Source organism: Pagrus pagrus (assembly GCF_965226575.1).
Source record: "Pagrus pagrus genome assembly, chromosome: 13".
In the NCBI taxonomy this organism is placed as follows: Eukaryota; Metazoa; Chordata; class Actinopteri; order Spariformes; family Sparidae; genus Pagrus; species Pagrus pagrus.
Window position 1 is genome coordinate 18,228,775 of NC_140197.1, and position 13,070 is coordinate 18,241,844.

The 13,070-nt window shown below is 42.6% G+C and overlaps 1 protein-coding gene and 1 long non-coding RNA gene across 5 annotated transcripts in view; one reads left to right on the plus strand and one right to left on the minus strand.

Annotated features, from left to right (window-relative positions):
• The window catches only part of tex2 (testis expressed 2), a 28,702-nt gene extending 24,410 nt beyond the window's left edge, over positions 1–4,292 (minus strand). For 3 of the 4 annotated variants that reach the window (XM_084370935.1, XM_084370933.1, XM_084370936.1), the window contains exons 1-3: positions 4,155–4,292; positions 3,547–4,058; positions 2,675–2,766 (exon numbers count right to left, since the gene is read on the minus strand). The gene's annotated coding sequence lies outside the window, so the exon portion shown is untranslated. The remainder of the gene's footprint in view (positions 1–2,674; positions 2,767–3,546; positions 4,059–4,154) is intronic. The other variant, XM_084370934.1, reaches the window with a different exon arrangement.
• On the plus strand, positions 4,225–12,268 carry LOC311267712. The gene is made up of 3 exons (XR_014623872.1): positions 4,225–4,298; positions 10,594–10,713; positions 12,200–12,268. It is a non-coding gene; the product is annotated as an uncharacterized lncRNA (long non-coding RNA).
• Positions 12,269–13,070: the final 802 nt, after the last annotated feature.

Consider the following 13,070-nt stretch of genomic DNA (forward strand, 5'->3'; position numbering starts at 1 on the left):
GCGCTGTGTATCTGTTATCTTCCGAACATTATCTATAAGCAAATTTTCTGCAGCACTCTCTCATTTATCTGATCACATTTGCATTTTTGTCACCAGAACTCTGAGCACAGACACAAGACATGGCCAAAAGTATGTGGACAGAAGCAATAAGCAGCAAGTAGCAATTGCTGTTAAGTGAAACACTTGCAAAATCTTACTTAAGTAAAAGTATGTACGTATTAACAAGAAAATGTACTGAAAGTATAAAAGTAAGGAGTACTCACTATGCAGCACTGAAGGGTGATCATTTTTGTTGAACTCTGGAATCTTTATTTTTAGTACATCCTAACTATCTGAACTAGCCTAACCCCCCTAACCTGCAAAAAGCCACCTGGACAAATATGTAAATGTAAATGTTGTCAGGGCATAATGACAGAGTCAGTTTTTGATTCAACAGTAAACAACAAAAGATAGTCATTCAGTAATTCAGTTTGTCGCAAGTAAACCATCTTCCCAAACAAATCAATGAAGGATCTTTGGCAATCATTTTAGTTCAGTTCAGTTTTTCCCTAACAAGTGAACCCTCTTCTCGAAGGAATCAATAAAGGATCTCTGAAACCTTCTGTTACCTTTATACCAGTTGCATGTTTTTCTTCAATGGTCGTCGAAACTGCATTTGAATTCTGGCCAGGCTTGCAGAAGGGGCAGCTCATTGGATGGGGTTTAGGTTGGAGCTCTGTCCGGACAACTTACATAACTAAACAAACCGACATTACATCACGAACCTTTGCTTTGTGGATGGGGGCATTGTCATGTATAAACAGGAAAGAGCCTTTTCCTGAACTGCTGCCACAAAGTTGGAGGCACACTATTGTCTAAAAGTATCATTGTATGTTGTAATGTGAAGATTAGAAGCTAAATTTGAACTAAAGGATCAAAAACTGCCAAAAGGCCAAAGATACAGAAAAGTATCAGCCTACATACTTTGGGTGATTGTGTACCTCCAGTCCAGACAGAGCAGTTTAAAGACAACAAACTAATGCCAGCGGGGTGTTAATACTTCACAACATCCTGCAAGAATCTGCTTTCAACCTTAGGTCAAGACAAAAATTAGATTTAATATCACCTTTGAGGACAAACCTCCTGTCTGGGAAAGAACATTTGAAAATGACAGTGACAGTTGGCTGCATTTTACAAACTCATTTCGTTATTCATAAGGAGAAGTTGAGGTCTATTAACAATGAGAATGCCGAAACACAAACTTAACTTGTCATGTAACAGGAACAATACACATATCCGGTTCTCTCTAGTCTAATTCAACATCCTCTACTCTGTCCCCCTGCCTCCATGATTCTTCACACATACATTGTTTTATCTGACTCTGCTTCATATCTGCTGACATCCTACCCTATTAGGAGGAATACCCCTGGTAGTTATAGATATCTAACATGTAGTGAGCTGCAGTGGCTACTTCTGGCACCTTCCTCTTGTACAAATTACTACAAACGTTGGACATGTCACCAATTTGTCTTATTTCCATATTTCCCGTTTATGGTGCAGCATTATTGTAGTCAAATCAAGTATATGACTTTCAATGTCACATACAGCATCACTGTACAATCAGATTATTTAAATTTTGGTGGTGGTAGAGCGAGTTAGAGAGTGAATGAAGAGAGGGAGCAGCGTTAGCAAGAACCAAGCAGTGAATGAGTGAAATAAAATGTCCGCACAACCCTCCAGATTATGCGTGAATGCGGCCGAATTGCATTCTGGCCACTTGTTGCCTCTGTGCTCTGCCTGTGTGTGTCTGTGTAGCTCAGCCCCGCCCTCAGTCAAACACACAGACCTGCAGCTCTCTATGACAGAGGGAGACAGCAATGTAACCTGTGGCTACTTTTTTTATAGACTCCCGACCTCACAAGCTGCACATTGTTATTGGCTACGCACCCACTGCCCAAAGGTCGATACCCAGAAATGATGCAAACACAGCAAAATCCTAAGAAAATAGAAGACAGAGGCAGAGAGCAGGGTCTCTAGATACAAACACATCTAGTGGGTCTAGTGGAGATTATCGATTTTTTTTTTTTCCAGGAAAATCCTGCAAACTGCACTTTTCAAGTTAAAAAACATCCCAGCCACTGTTGAAACCATGAAGGGGGGAATATCAGGGTCTGCTGAGTCAGGCAAGACGACTCGGGGCTGGATTATTTTTAACTTTGATCAACTTGCAAGTCCACAGATTGATCTTTTCTTTGTATTTTTGGCTTCTCTGTGACTCTCCAGTGTGCCATCAAGCCCCTCTCTTTATCCTCAAACAATAGCTCATTCAGATGGTTCAGCTGCCACTGTTTGTTTTTACCCTCACAGCAATTTGTCTAATTAGGCTAAAGAATGATTATCCCCTTTAGACTTGCTGACACAAGCCCCCTTTTCATCTACTGACAAACCTCAGTGTTGGACAAAGACGTCGGCATAAGGATAAAAGTCGTGTGGAAACGTGAACATGCACAGAAAACACACATCTTGAATTCAGACAGATGATGTGAGGTGAAGCAGAGATGAGGGAGACACTATTAAGTAAAGCGGGGAGCAGCTGATCAAGGCCATGGATCAATTCCAACACTACCACCTCACACACACACACACACACACACACACACACACACACACAAGGTCAAAGGAGGAGAAGTCTTACCTTGAGATTTTAGAGGCATTCAATCTCCTCTTGCAACACAGCCTGCACCGACGCACTGCACACCAGAGCCACGGATCATGGTGCGAACATGCCTAGAAACACAGAGACAACAACCGTTATCTGTTCTGACATCTTACACTGGTGTTGCAAACTTGTGTCTTGCATGTTTCGGACAGCCGCAACTTCCGATTTGGGGGGGCATCATGCAACGTTTTCCTTCCACAAAAAACACATCTGACCAATCTTTAAGCACATTAGTCCACACATCTGTATCAGAAGCCACCTTGGAGCTCTTTAAAGAGCCAGTTCACATGAGGACACTGGGCTCAGTCTCTCTAAATGATCTGTCACACAGGTCTACAGTGATCTATCCCTGGAATAAAGAGTCGGTGTAATTAGGTGACACAGATGATGGTCTGAGTGATCAATGTCTTTTATGGCTGTGATGCCGTGGGCCTGCAAGTAGGAAGGGAACCAAGAGGAGAGGAGGGGCATGGACACTTCCTAGAATAAACCCGTTTCACATGGATGTATTAGACAACATGATCCAAACGCTGGTGAGGCTTATGAAGCCTAAACAGCCACAGAAATGTGCTTTAATCAGGAAGTACAGCCACTGTGATGAGGCGTCCTGACAGCTTTATCTAACGTGGCTGTTGTACGCAGACAGGAACATCTCTGCTCATGCTTTCCTGTTCTGGTAAAGCGAATAATAAAGAAAATATAAAAGATGCGGCTCCATCCGCCCCTTTGTCCTCCGCGCATCTCCAACCCTGCGTCTGTTTATAAACCATCCGTGGGGACAACAGCTGATACTGAAAGCAAACCGACAAAAAAAAGGAGAGAGAAAGACAGAAAGAAAGCAAACGCACCTTTAATCTTATCGCATCTTCACGGGCAGGCTTCGCTCTGCATCCAGGCTCTGAATCTGCGTAATGCGATCAGGATCCCTGCGCGGAGCGGCGCGCAGCCCGGAGCCTGCGGAGGGACGGAGGCACGGCGGGCTGCCGAGGGGCTGACTGACTGACTGACTGAGCTGGCTGCCTGGCTGGATGGGTAGATGGATGGATGGGCTGACTTGGCCGGCCTGTGCACCCAGCGAGAGTCGGGCAGCAGACAGTGAACGAGCTCCTCTCTGGGCGTGTGTTGCTTCTGGTGAATGGGACGGTGAGACGGTCAGCGCCACACCCCCTCCTCACCATTTAAATGATATTTACACCCAAAGATCCCACCGTCGGTTCTGTGGCGATTCATATTTTATTGTGTTGCAGCAGCGGAGTGTGAGTTGCGTCATGGCGTTGCGGTACGCCTGTAAGACGCGGGTTCCCCTCCGCAAAACAGCGCTGACAGCTCCCTTACATGCAGGCTGCAGACAAGTGGTCAGCTGGTGAGAACAGAGGAGCTCGTCATACACTGATGGTTGTTATGGATACAGTGATGGTTTTTATTTAAAGGGAAACTATAAGGTGAAACAACCTACCGCTGGATCAGATCCACCAGGGGCTCGGTGCGGCTGGTGGCCGGCGGAACCATCCGAATTTCGGCTGATTTAATCTGATTATATTCGCTTGGACAGGCTGCCACCTACCGGGCTGGCGCGATTACGTCAGGGGAAACTGTCCACGTGAGTCCCCGCGTCTCCTCAGGGAGTAGGCCTGCAGCACAGAGTACATCACCTGACATCACCTGGGGGAAACAATAAATAAATAAATAAATAAAGAGGCTATTTATGTAGCTACAGATCCACTGTGTTGATTGATCTACAAGTGCTGGTCGATGCTTCTGAGATGATTCTCAGCTGAGGTCCAATCTGGGTGGTGAAGGGGTCCATCTAGTGGCACAAAGAGCAAATCTCATATATTCACACTACTCAACATGAACATTAGAGATGTTTTAGTATTTCACTTGTTTATTCTGTCACATATCTGGATTTTTAATTTTGTGTTTCGTGGATAGTTTTGGTCCACACACCCCTGCCAACACCCCTAACTCATTTTGAGTGTATATTTTCAGACAGGAAATTCTTGGTTTTCACTTTTGTTTTCCCCCTGCTCACAAAATGTTAAACTCTAATTAAAGTGATCAGCACCCTAAAATCAATCAAATCATGAGTATAGACCTGATTAAAATGTTTTTAAACACAATATTTATCCAATTGTATTTCTATTTATTTTCTACTAATCTAATCTAAGATTAAATAACAACATGCAATAATGATTGTATGTTAATTAGCACCAAAAAGGCACTTTTTGTTGTTGTTGTTGTTGAAAAAGTGTGACAACACAGGAATAACAAGAAAACAACCACAGCAGACAAAACAAATAGAAAAAAAATGTCGACATTACATTTACTGTGATCAATAATAATATTTGATGGGGTCAGGATTATTTAAATTAGGTAGGTCATGTGTGGTTAGTGTGTGTGTGTGTGTGTGTGTGTGTGTATTTGTATGAGAGGCAGTGACATGTTTGGTTCATGGTTGGTGACACAATTCTTCTTGAATCATCACCAGTTTCTTGTTCCAGTGAATGTGTTAAATCTATGAAAGCCTTTCATTTGAGCGCTATTACAACTGTTTACTTGAGTATTTCCATTTCATGCATCTTTATACTTCCACTCCATTTAATCTCAGAGGCAAATATTGTCCTCCACCACTACTCCACCACATGTGTCTGACAGCTTTAGTCAGCCAGATTACAAGTTTTTATACACTTGCTTGTCTGACGAGAACCAATTATCTCCAGGAGTTTTTCTTCTTTTTTTGTGAATTGATTTTGACAGATAAACTGAAGGATTAAGTGTTTACAGTACTTCCTCTGTAACTGTTTTGTATCAGCGATGGCAGTGAGTCATTTTATTCCACTTTCATCCCTGTTGGTCTTCACTTTGGTTCCAGTGCTTTAAGTGACTGCAGAGATCATTTGGTTCATATTCTGTTACGTGATCATAAAGGAGTACTTCTATGAGCTACTCCTAATGTGTGTTTTTTTTGTATGTTTGCTTTGTTTTGCTATCTAGATCATAGTAATGTTCAATTTCCCATTCTATCTAGCTGTGGTGGCCCACCACTCCTGAATGGATCTACAGGAAAACACTCCTCCTACTTCTTAAACTAAATAAACTGTTGGATTAGCTGGAAAATGCATTGTCACATGGTTCTCACAGTGATGCTACAAACATGATTTCACAGAATATGATGCATGCAGATTAAACTACCCACCAGTACATAAATTAACTTAATTACCGCAACCAACATACACATTATTACAGCAGTAGTATTAATCCTAAAACATCAAATATAATAATAAAACACTGACAGGAAACATTTTACCCCACAATGAGTGCTTTTACAGGGTGTTGTTGGCACTTATTCTTTACAAGTATCTGAATACTATTACAAGGTTTGCTCGTCAAACCTTGTTTCCTGGTATTTGGATCAGCAGCACCACCCTCAGGCCATAGACAGCCATGTTTATGAGTGTGAATATCAACATGTTTTTTTTGTTGTAGTTGTAGAGAGTCAAAAGTAAAGAGATTCTCGAATCTTTCACAGTTTGTTGTCCACGTCTGACCACTGATGCTTCAGGGTGTAAGCAGGATGTTGTCCTGATGTCCAGCGTCTTCCCAACGATCCCGGCTGAGAACAAAGACTCGTTATCTGCTCTTCACAGTGGACACTCGCTCCACTTTTAGAACGGCCACATGATCTAATAAAAATTAAACCAGTCGCACAAATCAAACATGACAAGAGAACAGCTGTGTTTCATTTTCTTGTCTTGTTTTATGTCTGTGTTGACATTTTTAAAGCGTTTTTGGGCATTATTATACATTTATGGAGATAATTAATAACCAGATCAAATCAAAGATCAAAAATCAAATTAGGCTGAACCATGTATTTATGTTGAATGTCAAAGGTCATTCCTGACTTTGGTAACCGCAGTTGAGAATATATTTTTTTCAGTTTCATGACAACTGAGCCGACTCCATCTGTTGATGAAGATCATGTCAGATGATCAAACACTGCAGAAGGGCTCCTAAATTGACCTTTTGGGAGATTTTGTGTTAGCAATTTTAAGAATTAACTTTGAACCTCAGCTTTCAAGTCAAAAAGTCTTTAGAGAACTCAGAAAAAAATTCAAATGTGACCTTTAACAATTCCCAAATTCATCTGCCGATGAAGGTCATGTGAGCAGTGGCAAGTCTAGAGGCTGTTGGGGCCCAAGGCAAAAATTAGTAGAATTTTCAAATATAAAAAAACATTAAAAACAACAATTAAAGCCTGAATTAATAACTTAACAACTTCACTGTGGTCAATATGTAAACAATCCACATTACAAGGCCAGTGATTGTCAACATATGAAACGTAAGTATAATGCCTTTATGTGAGGTTTAAGGAGTTTGTCATTACCATCTCATATCATATCACATGCAGAGGAGCACTGTCAGAAGAGGCAAACCATGCAAATGTCTGGGGCCCCTCCAAACATTTGGGAAAAGGGGCCCCAGACATGTGCGTGGTTTGCCTCCTCTGACAGTGCTCCTCTGCATGTGACATGTTTAAAAGCTCAAGAACACCTGCTCAATGGTCCTCATGACAGTTTTTGCAACTGTTATGTCATGCATTATTAAATCCACGATAGTAAGGCTGTCACGATGCACAAATTTAAACAAAAAAACTAAACTTGATAGCTCTTTCGTTACAAAAAGAAAAAAGTAGGCAACACATTTGTAATAATATTAAAGATGCACTATGTAGTTTTGGAGAGGAAATTTAATTTGGAAGAGAAGATAAACACATTTTTTTTTTCTCTGCAACAAACAAACTGACCTTAAAGGACGACACAATTTCATACGGTTTTACATTGTTTAGATTTGGCGGACCCTGCCACTTTTTTAGCTTCAAACAGTGTTCTGGGGAGCTATATTAAAATTTCTTAATTGCTGCAGTGCTTCAATACTATAAAATGTGGTTATCGTATCGTTTCAAACATGTTGTATGGTAAAATATTGATTCATTTGGCGACCTCACGAGAGAGCGGATGTTTTGATGTTGTACCTGACTACGTCTACATGATGGGTACATCTGTGTTCATCTGTTATTGTCCCTAATGTGCACTGGATGTGTTTAAAAAAGAGGAAATAAAGAAAGGGAAAAATAAGTGGTTCAATTATCACTTATACAACAGGGCCACAGCCTTTTGTAAGGTTTCAGTAGCTCTCGCCACCTCTCAAAAGTTATTTAACAGTATGATTCACATCAAAGCACCCAGGACCCCTGCTGCTTAACTCAAAGGCCAGACAGCCCATCTCCACTCTGACGCTCTATTAACCATCCCTTTATGAAGTTCATAAAACCCACTCCTCACTAGATCACTGCAGATGGTGGGGCCAGGCTAATAGCTGGAAAAGTAGCACCGGCCGCCACCTCGCTTGGACTCCTTTGAACTGAACCGTGCGCAGATTGAACAGGGGGGCAACCATATGCATGTTTCTGTGTGTATTTGAAAGGACTCTGAGTGTATACGTGTGTGTGTGTGTGTGTGTGTGTGTGTGTGTGTGTGTGTGTGTCCTCGTCCTTATCCTGTCACAGCGGGGGAGAGACATGAAAGCCTTTCCACAGTGTTTGGTAATTGCAAAGACCTCCGTTCTGCCTAAGCAGCATAAGAGACGACAACCTCATCAGGACACGGTCGGATCCACACGCACACACATATTGTACAGATGTGCACACACCTTTGGGGCAGCTGACCAATCAATAGTCTTGACTGTGTAAGAGTACACAGAAGAGTGTACAGGGTGCTTTTTCTTTTCCACACAGGCCTTTCTTTGTTGTGTGTAACCTTTTGATCTAAATGAGAAAAAAAAAAAAAAAAGGAGGGGGCTTAGGTAGGCCGATGTGTTTGAGAGGGGAGGTTATGCTAAAAGGGGTAGAGGGGGGTGAGTTGCCACCTTTTCATCTTACCTCTCCTCTGTTCAGCTTTATAACGAATGTCAACGCTGATAACAAAGCCTCATTTGCATATCATAATCCCCATCTCTCGACCTTCTGATCAGGTGTACTTGGAAGCAGGGCTGTGTTCTTTCAAAAAAGAGCGAGCGAGCGAGAGAGAAAGATAGAGAGCAAGAGAGGAAAAAACTCTGCTCACTTTGAAAGCTGTTTGAAGTTCTCTGCCAGAGTTCAAATAACACTAAAACATGTGCATGGCATTGAGTGGCTGATTTGTATTAAAAAGAAGAAAGGCGGAGGGATGGAGGGATGAAAGGAGGTCAGGGAGGGTAGACTGAGGGAACTTTCTGGAGCTCGTAAGGCCAAAATCCTCTGGATCTCCTGTCACTACACATACAGAGGAGCGGACCCTTTTGCTTTCAGGCTTTGAACTTAAAGGTGCAGTTCGCCACAGAATCACGAATACATATTTTCCCTCTTACCTGTAGTGCTATTCATCCACCAAGGATGTCTTGGTGCGAGTTGCCGATTTTTGGAGATATCAGCCGTAAAGATGTGTGCCTTCCTCGGTTTGTGGGGCTCAACAGCTCAACAGATATGATGACCCAGTTACACAAGATAATCCTAACACCTCGTTGTGAGCAGTTTCATGTTTGTTTGTACCAAACGGAATCACCACGCAGGAGGAAGCTTGCATCTGCTCACGGACGAGAGGCTAACTGAGCTAGCTAACGTTACGGCTCAGCCGAGGAGGAGGCCACCAATGTTTGCATCCTGTGCTGTCACGGGCCTCTTGTCCATGAGTAGATCAGTCTCCCTCAGCAGATGTAGACTGTTGGTAACAGAGTGCTGTAGGGATGAAGTATTCTTTGTAGGCTAACCCGAAAGTTAGCATCGTCCCGGTTCCCTCGACAAAATGCCCAGGGATTTTTTAATTGGATTTTGGGATATCGCCGAAAATAAGCTTGTGATACTTGAACAATTTGTTCAGCAAGATAATCTTCACAGATAAACACAACTTTAATGATTTTTGACACGTACATTCAATCGCTAGAAGTGAAAGGCTAACGTTAGGCTATAAACAGATACTACACTGTGGTCGCATGACTTCAACGTCACTAACACCAAGCATCTTAGTGTACACACTTTACTATAAATTGATCGATCTATAAATTATAAAGTTAGAGTTGGAATAGCTTGCAACTAAAGTCAGCCTGTAAAGACTAGTGAATAGATGAGTCTCCGTGTCCGGCATGACAATGTCCGTAGTCTAATTTAGCCTCTGGTTAGTGTAGTGGGTTGGAAATGCCACATTTTAAGTTTTTGATGTAAACATTTGAGTGATCTAACACTGGTTATACAGACTTTACATTTAGTTAATTCACGAACTAGTCAGTAGATGGCGCTCTAGGGCTACTGTGGATCCACTAGGAAGACTTTAGCTACGAGCTCTGCTCATGCGCAGCTCAGAAATAAACTAGCACTGGCTTGAGCAAGACGATAACTTTTGTCCTCTCCCTTTATCATCCACAGACAATGTTTATCGGCTACACAGTGCTTCCTAGCCTGTGTATGCTTTGCTACTGGTCCAGATTTCCCCTAAGTCTAGCGCCGGTAACATTAGCAACCACTGTTTTTGAGTCACGTAAACACTTTGTAATTCAAATGTTAAGTACATTTACTGATGTATTTCATGTTACGGCCAATACCTTCAAAACTTGGCAACTCACAATCAAACAATGTACATAGATAAATAGCACCACAGGTAAGAGGGGGTGAACTGTCCCTTTAAACATGACAGATCCAGGACTCCAACCTCGACATAATCACATATTTTTTTCGTCAAATTTTGTGTTTTATGTTGCATCAAAAATCCTGGCTCTGGCTGAATGGCGGGGGACTGGCGGTTGAAATGTTATCTAATGTTATCTTGATCATCACAGCAGCTCCTTTTCCTTTGTGTCCCATTCAGGCCTGACACAAACAGCTGAGCAAAACTCCTCCGCCAAGCTTCAAAGGAGCTGCTGCCGGGTGATGGCAGGCTGGGAGAAGGAGGCGTGGACTTGTGGCACGGCTTACTGCAGAGGTCAAGGTGTGTGTGTGTATGTGTGTGTGTGTGAGTGTTATTAGCAACTCTGCATGTCATAGCAACAGATCCAAAGGTCACGGACCACCCCAACTGTGTGTTCACACACTTCATCATCTACCACTGCACTGATCAATAGTGGCTGGACTGTTCGTACAGAGCGGAGGGTTTGGATGGAGACCAATACGCTATGTTTCTGTCCGATACTCCTTCTTGGCTTGAACACACTGTTCTCAGCAGCCTACGGTTTCTGAATCCCGCTTGTGAAGACCAGACGTCCTTTCCCATGAGTGAAGAGGGCCTCCAGCAGAGCTGCTTCAGCTCCTCCACATTCTCATAGTCGTCCGTTTGGCCGGAGTTGTAAAGCTGGGCCCTGGGAGTCGCCCGCCTCCACTCTGATCCACTCAGCCCGGCTCTGCAGCAGAGGCTGTCCTGCCAGCTCCTTTATCCCAGCTACCGCACACCCAGGGCGGGCAAAGCCAGACTGACAGTCCCCCGCTGCCTCCAGAGCCTCCGTCTCATTTCCCCCTGTAGCCGCCCACCGCCCCTCTCAGCTTTTCAATCTTCGAAGCAATTAGAAGGAGATCCCTTTCTTTTGTCGTCTATCCGTGGAAAGAAGAAAAGCGAGAGAATGAGAAAAAAAGGAGAAGGAGGGCCAAGTTGTTGGTGGTGGTGGAGCTCAGGCCTAGCCAGGAGCCACTTGTGAAGCCCTGGGTATTAGGACTCACATGGTTTGTTTGGAAAGGCTTCTCCAGGGGCCAAAGTGGGATTACGTTGCAGATTGCAAGTTCCCATGGAAGGGGCCTATACCAGCGAGGGCTTTGGTGGGTGGGTTTCAGGTTGGGGGCCATAGAAGAGGTCTTTATGAGTTTGGGGTCTGTCTGAATGGAAAGGGCCAACTCCCAGCATGCTAGCCCTCCATATTAGATGGACACAGAGAGGCTATTGAAGTTACCCAGACATCCCCCCTTTATTTCTGTCCTTTTCTCTCCCTCTCTCTCTGCTCTTGAAGGCTTAGCTGTTTGCCAGTCAAGAAGAGAGTAAAGGACTGTTCTGGGAGCTGAAATGATTCTTGTGTTCATTTTTCGGATGAAAATACCATCTGTGATTTTGAGCAAACATAATATGATATGACTGATCAAACCGCAGTGTCTGACGCTAAAGCCGTGGCTTTTACAGCACAAGATCACTCTGAATGATTTCAGATGAATTTAACTGAGATTTACTGTCTGAAATCTTACAATGATCTTTTTAGAAAAAGACTTTAAATCCAAAAGCTGACCCCTCAGTAATCCAAAAAATGCTGGTAAATAGATAATTACATCAAAAATTACACCAGTTCGAAGGATTTATCACTCATCCAACTTTCGTTCTTCAACAGTTCATAATAGGTTTCAAATAAGGGTGATATTTCTCTTGCAGCTAAGCATGTTGTGTGTGTTTTTTTTATTAATCAAGTACTAAAAAAAGCCAATGTTGGATCACATTTCAGCTGAAAGAACCTTAAAAGGAAAAGAAACAAGCACAACAGACAATCGTATGAAGAGAGAACAAGGATGAGAAGGACCCGAGGGACCCCGGTGAGGCCTTTGAAGCTGCATCATACTGTTATTTTTTCTAATATGTGATCAGATGCCGGAGAGCATCATTTAAAAACTGTGAAAGAAAAACAGAGAGCCTTTAACTTGATGATTTGGGTTAACATAAAGCTCAGCGTTTGGAAACAAGACCACAGAGTCCAGATGTAGTTGTGTGTAAGGCTCGACCTCTGGTTGTGTCGGATGCATCAAACTTGGTGGCTTAAAAAAAACCAAACTGACCTTAAAGGACAACTTCACATTGTTTTACTTTGTTTATATTTGGCGGACCCTGCCACCTTTCGAGCTTCAAACAGTGTTCTGGGGACCTTATTTTCCTCTGAGAACAGCTTGTACATAAACCATAATAAATTCTGAGTTTGAAACTACATAGTGTCCCTTAAATTGATTTTGTGAGCTCACTGACAGTCTCCCAGTTTGTCCACTCATACACGGATTTTGTTTAATATAATCTCAATCAAACTTTATTTGTACAGTTTAAAGTACTGTACAGGTGACTGACAAGCTTTAATATGACAAACAGAACAGCTTCACAAAAATACAATGATCTGTTTTTAATCTACCCTCTCAGAACAGTATATAATCAGTATATTGGGTCTTCTACCCTCTAGTGTTGAGTTTTGGTACTACACGCTGGACACTGTTGCTTAAACTGAGTTTCTTTCAAATCAAAAGCTGAAAACTTTACTTGAGTATTTCCATTTTATGCAACTCTATACCTTTACTCTGCTACATCTCAGATTCAAATGTTGTACCTTCACTCCA